This window comes from Glycine max, chromosome 2 (genome assembly GCF_000004515.6).
Source record: "Glycine max cultivar Williams 82 chromosome 2, Glycine_max_v4.0, whole genome shotgun sequence".
In the NCBI taxonomy this organism is placed as follows: domain Eukaryota; kingdom Viridiplantae; phylum Streptophyta; class Magnoliopsida; order Fabales; family Fabaceae; genus Glycine; species Glycine max.
This window is the reverse complement of record NC_016089.4, coordinates 34,318,525-34,331,559: the sequence shown is the minus strand read 5'-3', so window position 1 is coordinate 34,331,559 and position 13,035 is coordinate 34,318,525.

Genomic DNA, 13,035 nt, shown 5'->3' with positions numbered 1-13,035 from the left:
GCGGTCACCACCGCCCTAACATGGATGAAAGTGCCCCAAAATGCCCAAAACTCATACCAGCACAACCATCCGAACTTTTCGATCCGAGCCGGAAGTTCCCTCCCAACTCAAGTAGAAGGGCCTCCCGCAACAGAAAAGACGCCTGCCCAACAGATAGCTCTGGCCACTCCCCGGGCGACCAATAATACAAATCCTGGCGCGAAAGCTATAACAATGCACGACGCCCCCAAAAGACGAGTTCTCTCCAATTCTCATGGCATATTCTGAGTTGTGGCCCTCATTATTGGACAATCATTTGGTGGTGGCCATACCCGGGAAGGTCTTCCAGCCACCATACCCCAAGTAGTACAACTCGAATGCCAAGCGCGCATACCATAGTGGAGCCCCCGGACACAACATTGACTCATGCCTGCCGTTCAAGTATAAGGTGCAACACCTAATAAATGTTGGCTGGCTATCATTCCAAGAGGAGGGCCCCAACGTTAAGACCAATCCACTAGCCAGTCATGGAGGGGCTAGCATAAATGCCATAAAAAAGGATGGGCCATCAGGGGCAAAGAGATTAGAAGATGTGGCTACGTCTAGACGATTCATCTACCAGTCGCTGCAAGCAGCATGCATGGTCTCTTGTGGCGGAGATGAAAGCGAAGAATATTTGTTTCATCTCGGGGAATCACACGACATGGAAACCTGTCCCGCGGTGGAAGAGTTACTTCAACGGCTCATGGACTGGGGGCAGCTCGAAGTGTCTAAGGGAGATAGGGAAGAACCACAGATTTGCATGCAGTCGAAAGAAAAGAAGGTTCCCCCAACCCCCAAAGCCCTAGTAATATGTTTCACTAGGAATGGGACCGACTCCAGGCCCATGTACCCCCCGACAACGCCCAAGCCAACGCCGTTTGCATATCAAAGCAATAAGGCCGTTCCGTGGAAGTATACCCCTCCCGCTTTTGGAGAAAGATTTGCAACCGAAGTTGACTCCTTGTCAGCCAAGGTGACCAACATCACCGGCCTTAGTGGCGTAACCCGCAGTGGCCAAGTGTTCGCTCCCTCTCACTCGGCGGAATTGCCCTCCAAGGGGAAAGCACCCATGATCCAAGAGCCCGCATACGTGGCCACCCCCTCAAAAGAAGTGGATCCCCCAGTGGTAAAAGGAGCTGAAAGGAAAGAAGGTCTTCCAGGAAAGGCGGTGACTTTGGAAGAGGCTCATGAGTTCCTTCGTCTCATCCAACAAAGCGAGTTTAAAGTAGTTGAGCAACTGAATAAAACTCCGGCAAGGATCTCTTTGCTCGAACTGCTCATAAACTTCGAGCCTCATCGCGCACTATTGGTAAAGGTCCTCAACGAAGCCTACGTAGCACACAACATCTCAGTTGAGGGTTTTGAAGGCATTGTTAATCATATAACTACCAATAACTATATCGCGTTTGCGGAAGAAGAGATTCCCGTTGAGGGGAGAGGGCACAACAAGGCTCTACATGTGTCTGTCAGATGTATGGACCATGTCATCGCTAAGGTACTCATCGACAATGGTTCAAGTTTAAATGTGATGCCAAAGACCACCTTGGAGAAACTTCCTTTTAATGCGTGACATCTAAAACCAAGTTCGATGGTGGTACGAGCCTTTGACGGTAGTCGGCGGGAAGTGATGGGGGAAATCGACATCCCCATTCAGATAGGCCCCCACACTTGCAATGTGGTTTTTCAAGTGATGGACATAAATCCCGCCTACAGCTGCCTCTTGGGGAGACCCTGGATTCATGCGCTAGGAGTGGTCCCTTCGACGCTTCACCAGAAATTGAAATTCGCGGTTGGTGGACTTTTGGTGATAGTGTCAGGTGAAGAGGATATGTTGGTGAGCTGCCCCTCCTCTGCACCATATGTAGAAGCAGCGGAAGAATCATTGGAAACAACTTTCCAATTCTTCGAGGTGGTTAGTTGTGCCTCTGTGGAAACGAGTCCATTGCTACCTTCTTTCTCTAATGCGGCCATAATGGTGGCACAGGTGATGCTCAAGCACGGTTATGAGCCCGGAATGGGTCTGGGCAAGGACAGCCACGGGAATGCCGATGTGGTCGACATTAGGGGAAACCCGTACAAATATGGGTTGGGGTATAAACCCGGGAAGCCGGGAAGAAGGAATGCGCCGTCAAGACTCCGGGCATATAGGGCATGGCCCGACCATGTTAGCCAGTGTTTCACCAGTGCCGGGATCATGTTCGAGGAAGAGGTGGCGGCAATAGGAGAGGAGTCTCCACCAGATCCGCCAAGTTTCATGCGACCATGCCATCCCGATTCCCAAGTGGGGAACTGGTGCGTGATATGCCAGTCAGAGGTCTATACCAATGATTCAATGTAATTAGAGGCTATAGATTCCTTTCTCTTTTGTTTTGTGAAACCTACCTTATTAAATAAACAAAGAGATCTTGTTTCATCTGTTCTTGCGGTTCCACCTTTTCTCATATCATTTTGCATGTTTTTGTTTCTTTTGTCATGATTGGTATAGATATGAGGGTTGATTCTTTGAGGATCCTAACAACGAGGGTTTGATAATCGATTTTGACCGAGAAGTAAGCCAAACAATAAACGAAGAAGAGGAAGAGGACGTCCTTTCACCAGAGTTGGAGAGGTTGATCGCTCAGGAAGAACGCGAAATGAAGCCTCACCAAGAGGAAACCGAACTGATAAACTTAGGGACCGGAGAGGGAAAGAAAGAAGTGAAAGTAGGAACCGGTATGACCACACCTATCTGCCAAGGCTTGATAACCCTTCTTGAAGAATATCAAGACGTCTTTGCGTGGTCGTACCAAGACATGCCAGGTCTGGACCTCGACATTGTGCAGCATAAATTGCCATTGAATCCCGGGTCTTCCCCGGTTAAGCAAAAGCTACGAAGGATGAGACCCGAAATGTCTTTAAAAATCAAAGAAGAAGTGAGGAAGCAGTTTGATGCGGGTTTCTTAGCTGTAGCTCGATACCCGGAGTGGGTAGCCAACATTGTCCCGGTCCCAAAAAAGGACGGCAAAGTGCGAATGTGCGTAGATTATCGGGACTTAAACCGAGCCAGTCCTAAAGACAATTTTCCCCTGCCACACATTGATATACTGGTAGATAATACAGCCAAGTTCACCCTTTTCTCTTTTATGGATGGTTTCTCAGGGTATAATCAGATAAAGATGGCACCCGAAGATGTGGAGAAGACTACTTTCGTCACCTTATGGGGAACGTTCTGCTACAAAGTGATGGCCTTCGGGCTGAAAAATGTTGGGGCAACCTATCAGCGTGCCATGGTAGCGTTATTCCACGACATGATGCATAAAGAGATAGAAGTCTATGTAGATGACATGATTGCCAAATCTCAGACTGAGGACGAACACCTCGTCAATCTGCGTAAGCTGTTTGGAAGGTTGCGGAAATACCAACTGAAACTAAACCCAACCAAGTGCACCTTCGGGGTAAAATCGGGGAAGTTACTGGGATTTATCGTGAGCCAGAAAGGGATAGAGATAGATCCCGAGAAAGTGAAGGCCATTCTTGAAATGCCAGAGCCACGCACGGAGAAGCAGGTTCGAGGTTTCTTGGGCAGGTTGAATTACATCATGAGATTTATCTCGCAACTAACCCCTACCTGTGAGCCCATCTTCAAGCTATTGCGTAAGAACCAGGCGGTCCTGTGGAACAGCGACTGCCAAGAGGCCTTCGAGAAGATCAAACAGAGCCTCGCAAACCCCCCGGTGCTCATGCCACCTGTAACAAGAAGACCACTTTTCCTGTACATGACTGTGTTAGACGAGTCTATGGGGTGCGTGTTGGGTCACAACGATGACTCTGGGAAAAAGGAACAAGCCATTTACTATCTAAGCAAGAAGTTTACCGCATGTGAGATGAATTAATCAATGCTGGAAAGGACGTGCTGCGCCTTGGTATGGGTGTCACATCGTCTTAGGCAGTACATGCTCAGTCATACCACGTGGCTTATTTTTAAAATGGATCCCGTGAAATACATCTTTGAGAAACCGGCCCTCACAGGACGAATCGCTAGGCGGCAGGTACTACTATCTGAATTCGATATTGTGTACGTCACCCAAAAGGCGATAAAGGGCAGCGCCTTGGCAGATTATTTGGCCCAACAACCCCTCCAAGATTATCGGCCGATGCACCCTGAGTTCCCGGATGAAGACATCATGGTCCTATTCGAAGAGAAGCTGATGCACGAGGACATAGACAAATGGATTGTTTGCTTCGATGGGGCATCTAATGCTTTGGGCCATGGAGTAGGGGCAGTCCTTGTATCCCTAGATGATCAGTGTATCCCTTTCACAGCCAGGCTAGGTTTCGATTCTACCAACAATATGGCCGAATATGAAGCGTGCGCCCTTGGGATTCAAGCGGCCATTGATTTTGACGTAAAGCTACTCAAAGTGTATGGAGACTCGGCTTTGGTAATACGCCAGTTGAGAGGAGAATGGGAAACTAGGGATCCGAAGTTGATACCCTATCAAACTCATCTTGAAGTTAGCCGAATTCTTTGACGACATTTCTTTCCACCACATACCTCGGGAAGAGAACCAAATGGCCGATGCATTGGCCACCTTGGCATCCATGTTTCAACTTGCCCCAGACGGGGATCTGCCATACATTGAATTTAGATCTCGGGGCAAGCCGACACATTGTTGTGCGATAGAGGAAGAGCAAGATGGGAAACCGTGGTATTTCGACATCAAACAATATGTTGAGAACAAAGAATATCCACCAGGGATTTCCGACAATGACAAAAGAACGTTAAGGAGATTGGCTACTGGTTTCTTTGTGAGTGGTACCATCCTGTACAAATGAAACCACGACATGACCCTCCTACGATGTGTAGATGCCAAAGAGGCGAACTACATGATTGAGGAAATCCATGAGGGTTCATTTGGGACACATGCCAATAGGCATGCTATGGCCAGGAAGATCTTTATAGCCGGTTATTACTGGCTCACTATGGAAAGCGATTGCTGCGCCCATGTAAGGAAATGCCATAAATGTCAAGCATACACGTACAATGTCAATGTTCTGCCACATCCTCTGAATGTCATGTCCACCCCTTGGCCTTTTTCCATGTGGGGGATAGATGTCATTGGGGCCATCGAACCCAAAGCTTCGAATGGTCATCGCTTCATTCTTATGGCGATAGATTATTTCACCAAATGGGTCAAAGCGGCTTCTTATACCAATGTCACGAGGAGTGTGGTGGTCAGATTCATAAAGAAGGAACTGATTTGTCGATACGGACTCCTTAGGAAGATCATTACTGACAATAGCACCAATCTGAACAACAAAATGATGCAGGAAATGTGCGGGGATTTCAAGATCCAGCATCATAACTCCACCCCTTATCGGCCAAATATGAATGGGGCTATAGAGGCTGCGAATAAAAATATTAAGAAGATTATTCAGAAGATGACGGTGTCATACAAAGATTGGCATGAGATGCTGCCTTTTGCCCTGCATGGATATAGAACCTCGGTACGAACTTCTACTGGGGCAACGCCATATTCCTTGGTTTATGGGATGGAAGTGGTACTCCCATTTGAGGTAGAGGTCCCTTCCCAGAAGATACTAGCGGAATCAGGCCTAGAAGAGTTAGAGTGGGCTCAAGCACGCTACGACCAACTCAACCTTATTGAAGGTAAGCGTTTAACAGCCATGAGCCATGGGCGCCTGTATCAACAAAGGATAAAGAACACATTCGACAAGAAGGTACGCCCGCGCAAGTTCAACGAGGGGGACCTTGTGCTGAAAAAGATATCCCACGGTGTTAAGGATAATCGAGGGAAGTGGGACCCGAATTACGAAGGACCTTTCGTTGTGAAATGGGCTTTTTCTGGGGGGGCTCTGGTGCTCACCAACATGGATGGCGAGGAGCTACCCTCACCCGTGAACTCCGATGTCATTAAGCGATATTACACTTGAAGTCTGGGGCAATTGAGGAAACCGGTGCATTTTCTTTTTATTTTAGTGTTTTGTCTTGGTTTCCTCTAGGGATTCCTACCCGTTGTAATTGTCTCGTCATGGTTCTTTAAAAGGAGAGAACATGGGTCTGAGGCTTCAGTCCTCACTTTGGTTTAAACCATGTGCAATTTGTATAACCTGAGCCCTTTCGCTCAGTTCATGGGGTGCCCCAAGTGCTTAGTTAAAACTAAACCTAACCAGCTTTCACTAAGAAGATTATTGCATCGAAAACATTCATGCATACGCATACACATGCATATTTTGTGATAACAGGGGCAGAATCGTCTTTGGCCACGGTCAGTGGGCGAGACAAAAGTTAAAGGCAGAAATCAATCAAGGTGAGACGACGACGCGGTCACGATTTGCCACGCATTGTTATTTCCTACTTTCAGGTACTTAGGGACGGATGCAAATAGAGGATAGGGTCACGACCGACAGATCGTTGTCCCTTCCCGGCGCTGGACAAGTGGAAAACGTCGCTGCAAGGCAGCCTAGTATCCTTTAAATTCACAGTAATTATTACTATCGTTTGTTTAAAATAAATAATGGATGCCTAATCTAACTAGAGTGGGTTCGAGTAAGCGAACGCCAACCTGTAGAGGGCCATGGTTATGTTTCCCCTAAAAAAAATGGCAGGTTAGCTCGTCAGGGCGAGCTGAGCTCGCCTGGGCGAGCAACCCCTGCACCAAAATATTAAAAACGAGGGAGGGGAACGTTTTTGCACTCAAAAACTTCACCCCTCATTCTGAAAGAGCAAGGCTTACGGGACTCACGGTTTTTGCTCCCCCAAGCCACCTTTGGTTGCATTTTGCTTTCATTTTTGGTACTCCTACTCACTCCAACAAGTAAGTATTTAATCCTTGTGTTTTTTTTAGCTTTCCATTGGTGCATCTTGTTCATCTTTTGATGCTCTAAATTGTGAGAATGTGCTCAAATTTGTGGGGGCAGTTTTGGGTTGTTTTCATGCTTGTTTTGTTTGAATTGAGGGGTTGTAGGGGATGGCCTTAGGCCTATGTTGCATCCTGAAGCAATGGGGCATGCCACATTGCCCCCACTCTCTTGCTATTCATGCCTAAACATGCGCCCACCAAGTGCTCGGTGAAATGCCTCAATGACATATGAATATGCTTTTGTAAGATTGGGATTGTGGGATTGTTTTATATACATAGGGACAACATAAAGGATTTGAAATGAGTGCCCAACTGCAATTCTAAGCTTAGGAACCCAAGCTCTTAATTTCAATGCAAGGAAGCATGACTTATGCCTAGGAATCTAAATTTTGGTTTTGAATGTGGAAAGGCATGAATATTAGGACATGCTTGAGAGGGTTTTACTAGAATTTGGCTGCCCCATGAGGAATACTTTGCACCTAGGTAGCATGGAAAATACCTGTCAATGGTATGTATATATGTGTGAATATAGGTAGCATGGAAAATACCTTTCGATGGTGTGTATATATGTGAATATATGGCATAAAATACCTTGCAAAGTGTGAATGAGTAGCAAAAAATGCCTTTCAACATATGCATATTTGAGGATAGGTAGCATTTGGAGCCTTTTAGAAAATGTACCCATGTTCAAAATGGCCTGAGGACGCTTCCCAAATGAATATATGATGTAGAATTGTCCCTCAAATGTATATAGATGGCATGAAAGTTCCTTTTCAAATGCAAGTATGTGCATGACGTGAGATTAGCTTTCCAATGTGCATATATGTATAAATAAATGTGAATGAAACAACCAAATTTTGTATGTTAAATAAAATACTTCCAATGTGTGTAAGTAGTTTGTGATAGCAAAATACTTAGGATATAAACATGTGTAATTTTGACACAATGCCTTGAGCACGCGTATGTGTATTCTTTTCAAAAAATATATATGTGTGGTAACTAGAATATTTTGAATATCCTTGTATGTTGACATAAACAGTAGGATATTTTACGCATACGCATGTTCATAAATGTGTTACATTAAATGTGTGCCCAAGTTGTTCTAAATCGAAAAGATTAGCATGTCGTTTTTGCGTTAAAATAAGAATTTTCTTGTAAACTAACTTCCCAAATGTTGTCTTCGTAGGAAATGGCTCCGAGAAAGCTTTCCACAAAGAGATCTAGGAAGGACGCCGTGGCCGAAGGGACTAGTGCCGCTCCTGAATTCGATAGTCATCGTTTCAGGAGCGCTGAGCACCAGCAGCATTTCGAAGCCATCAAGGGATGGTCCTTCCACCGAGAGAGACGCGTCCAGCTCAGGGACGACGAGTACACAGATTTCAAGGAGGAGATAGCCCGCCAGCGTTGGACGTCGCTGGTCACTCCCATGGCCAAATTTGATCCAGATATAGTTCTCGAGTTTTATGCCAATGCTTGGCCTACAGAGGAGGGTGTGCGGGACATGCGGTCATGGGTAAGGGGCCAGTGGATTCCTTTCGATGTAGACGCCCTCAGTCAGCTCCTAGGAGACCCGCTAGTGTTAGAGGAGGGCCAGGAGTGCGAGTATAGTCAGAGAAGGAACTGGGCTGATGGATTTGACGAGGAGGCCATTGCTCAGCTGCTATGCATACCAGGTCAGGATTTTGCCCGGACCGCTTCTGGGAGACGGGTGCAGATCATGCGCACCAACATGACTACCTTGACCCAGACATGGATGACGTTGCTGCTCAGCAAAATCTTGCCCAGCAATCATAATTCCGACCTCCCTCTGCCGAAATGTCAGCTGGTGTATGCCATCCTGACACGGATAAGCGTCCATGTGGCTCAGTTGATCACTGATGTCATTTATTTATTTGCAGGTATGCCGCCTACCAGGCACCCTCTAGACCCAGATAAGTCTAACAGGGCCTTGGGATTTCTAGCATTGATCACGGGTCTCTGCCAGTCGTTCGGGGTTCCTGTCACACCTAGTAAGGTGATTCGATTGCCGATCACTCAGGTTTTCATAGAAAAGTATTACACGCCTAGACAGGCGCAGGGTGGCGACCCGCAGGCCCCAGACGCACCACCGCCACCTCATCAGGCTGATCTAGTTGGGTCATTTGACACAGAGCGGTATTTACGGCATTTGGTTCACCGGCAGGCGGCCAACCACAGGGCGCACGTGCAGACCCATGACTGTCTCTACCAGCTCAGCCTCAGCCTGCAGAGCCAAGGTTTCGTTCCTTTTCCATGCCCTACTCTGGATCAGTTCAGGGCAGAGGTCGCATGGCCCGGAGATTGGCCTGAGGCCCAGGCAGGGGAGGCGCCCGCAGAGGCTCCCGGCGATGCAGATGAGGCTCACGTGGACGAGGAGATGACAAATTTACTCAATTTCTTGGAAGGGAGCGGAGCCACATGACCGGGAGATCCCTAGATCTATATTCTCTTTTATGTTTCCTCTTTTATCTATTACATATCATTTTATTTTGTATAACTTGAGGGACTAACGTTTGTTTTGTTTTGTTTGACTCTTGTTTTGTGCATACATGTCATTTGAACTGTTACGTTAGTGCTTACTTCGTTGTTGTCAATAGTGTTTGTTGAAATTCCGGAACCATGTAGAGTTTTCATTTAGGAGCGTTGTCCTAAAAATAAAATGAACAAAAATCATGATAACGCCAAAAATAAGAAAAAAAAGAAAGAAGCGTTGTGAACAAATGTCGTGTCTATGTATACAAAGAAAAGGAAAGAGTTTTTTATATATGTAAAAGAAAAATGTGTATAGAAGGATTTTGTGTGAGTAAATAATGTGTGAAAAGAAATTCTTGTGTGTGTGAGCGACGAGTGCATATAAAGAAATTTCTGTATAAACTACGGGTGTGTGTTGGAAAAAACGAAAAAAAAGAAATCTTTGAACATGAATAGGGTTTGTATATAGACCGTGTTGACGTAAAGAGAAAGAGTTTTAATGCATGTGTATACAAGAAAAGTTTCATCATGTATAGGGATGTAGGTGTACAAAGAAAAGTTTTTCTCATAGATGGCAATGGATGTATAGTTTTTTGTGAACATAAAAAATGAAACAAAAAGGAAAAGAAAGAAAGACCTCGAAGGTCGGCATGCTATGGTCATAGGAAGCATAAATCATTCGTAGAGAGCAAACATATCTTTTGGAAACAAGGGACTGACGCTAAGAGTTTATTTTCCTGAATAACCGAGATAAGAATGGATGGATTCATTGAACCGATGAAAGAACATAATTTGGAAATATTGGGTCTACTTGTGTAAATCCCAAGCCTTAGTATCACAAATGCCATAACCTGGATGCTTGAGTGCCCACCTAGCTGTAGCCATGACTAATTTTGCACGTTGTTTTCAAATCATCATTGTCAAGCGTGCCTTATGGAACAATATGGAAGCTCGTCCCGAAATCGACACCTTGACACACGAATTTGTTTTGCCCCAGATATCAAGATCGGGCTCCCACGATGAAAAGACCATGTTGAGACACAACCTTAGGCTACTTTGAACCTTGGCATATGAAAAAATCCTCATCCTTTCCCCGAAGAAAAGGACAGCAGAATCTCCTCAAGGGAGAGCAAATAACGAATGCTAAGACCCGAATTCCCAAAGAAAGAAATGGAAAAGGAGAAATGAAAATAAAGAAAAGGAAGAAATGAAAAGAAAGGAAAAGAAGGATTCCCGATCAAAGATCGGATGAAAGTAAAAAGGAAAAGATCGGAGGAAAACAGAATAATTCTCGATCAATAAAAGAAAGAGAGGACAGGAGATCTTCGGACCAAATAAGTTTTCGGCGAGGTAAATGACTGCCGACAAAGGAAAACCCATTTTTAAGTGGTTTTTCCTTTGGGATTGCCATTCAAAGTCGTTCTCGACTGGCGATATCCCGTCCCACCTAAACAAAGAGGAAATGACCGAAACACCCAATTTCATCTCCAAAACACTACCTTCGAGAAAATCCTATTGATCCGTGATTGTGCGTGTGATCTTTTGGTTCGATAGGAAAGCATGTGCAAAATAAAGTCATGGTGCAATTATGGTTTGGGATTAGGGTAAAACACTTGCCTGTGTGAGTTTTTATATACTATGAGTGATTTTGTTCCCAGTTTCAGTTTGACCCGACGTTTCCCCTGAATGTTCATTTAAAAGCTAAATGTTGACATCCTGCCTTTCATTTTCGGTTACAAGGAAAATTACTTTTGGCATGGGTATATTGTTTCTTGAAGATATGGTGCTCTCGTGAACGATTTATTTTTCCTTGCTAAAAGCATGTTCACTTTTTTAGGTGAAAGAACCCGGTGGACCGTTCGGTTCCACCCTCAAATCTTATTCGGAGACCCATGAATTGATTGCCTAGCGCTGTTCATGTGTCCTCCACCATCGAGTCTGGAGCCCCGCGAATTAATTGCCTAGCGTTGTTCGCCTATCCTCCACCCTCAAATCTTTTTCGGAGACCCATGAATTGATTTCCTAGCGCTGTTCATGTGTCCTCCACCATCGAGTCTGGAGCCCCGCGAATTGATTGCCTAGCGCTGTTCGCCTATCCTCCACCCTCAAATCTTATCCGGAGACCCATGAATTGATTGCCTAGCGCTGTTCATGTGTCCTCCACCATCGAGTCTGGAGCCCTGCGAATTGATTGCCTAGCGCTGTCCGCCTATCCTCCGCCCTCAAATCTTATCCGGAGACCCATGAATTGATTGCCTAGCGCTGTTCGCCTATCCTTCGCCCTCAAATCTTATCCGAAGACCCATGAATTGATTGCCTAGCGCTGTTCATGTGTCCTCCACCATCGAGTCTAGAGCCCCGCGAATTGACTGCCTAGCGCTGTTCTCCTATCCTCCACCCTCAAATCTTGTTTGGAGACCCATGAATTGATTGCCTAGCGCTGTTCATGCGTCCTCCAACATCAAGCGCGGAGCTTCCGGTGACTGGGAAATGTAGCTTTTGTTATTTTCCTGATCGGTTCCTTCGCCAAACATGTGTATATATGTATATTATGTTATTGGTGTTTTTGTTGTTTGTGTTTGTTTTGTGTTGTGCAGAGAAAGAAGAAGGAGAGACGGGAGTCGTCATAGACTAATCATGGAAAGGGCGAAGACGGACGAAATCAGTGTTTCATCTTTGTTTTCCTCTTATCTCCGATAAAAGGTAAGTAAAGAGGGGCAACTGCCATACCCTAATTTCGTCCGGGGACTATTGTTTGATGGCATGCAACCTTGATTAACCGCTTCGAGGTACTTGACACCCTTTGTTGCACAATATGTGAAGTTTCGAGGCATGCCAGAAATTAAAAGGAAGCGTCGTTACGCAATCCGTGAAATTCCGTAACATGCCGGAAATCAAAAGGAAATATTGTTACGCAATCTGTGAGTTTCCGTAACTTTTCGAAAGCTAAAAAAGGAGTAATTACATGATCCGTAAGGTTCCATAACCTTACGGAAAGAAAACAAGTATCATTACGAAATTCGTAAAGTTTCATAACGTTACGGAAAAAGAATCACCAAAAAAAGCAAAGAGGGGTGTATTTAGTAAAAAGGGAGGTGCAAATAGCAACCAGGCCCACTTGGGGCTTCCAGATTCTTCCTCCAAAAGGCGGTTGCTTCTGGAGGAAGCAACCTGGCTCGCCTGGCAAGCTCCTCCCCTATTTTGCTATAAATAGAGGGAGGAGTGAAGAAGGAAAGGGTTCAACCTTCTTGGCACTTCGTATTCACTTGAAATTGCTGAGGAAAATTGTTTTCGTGAAGAAAATTCAAGCCGAGGTGCTTCCGTAACGTTTCCGTGGGTGATTTCGCGAAGATTTTCAACCGTTCTTCGTCATTCATCGTTCGTTCTTCATTGTTCTTTGGTCTTCAACCAGTAAGTACCCGAAATCAAACTTTTCAATTCATTCAATGTACCCGTGGTTGTCCCCATTTGTTTCGTGTACTTTTATTCTCGTTTCATTTACTTTCCGTACCCCCTTTTGATGTGCTTCAATCATTTACTTAAGTCATTTTCTCGCCTAATCAAAAAATAAAATAAATTTCCACCGATCGTTTGATTTGTAATATCCGTTAATTTCTATTAAAATGAAATCCGGCCATTCGGTCGTGTCGTTTAGTAAAAT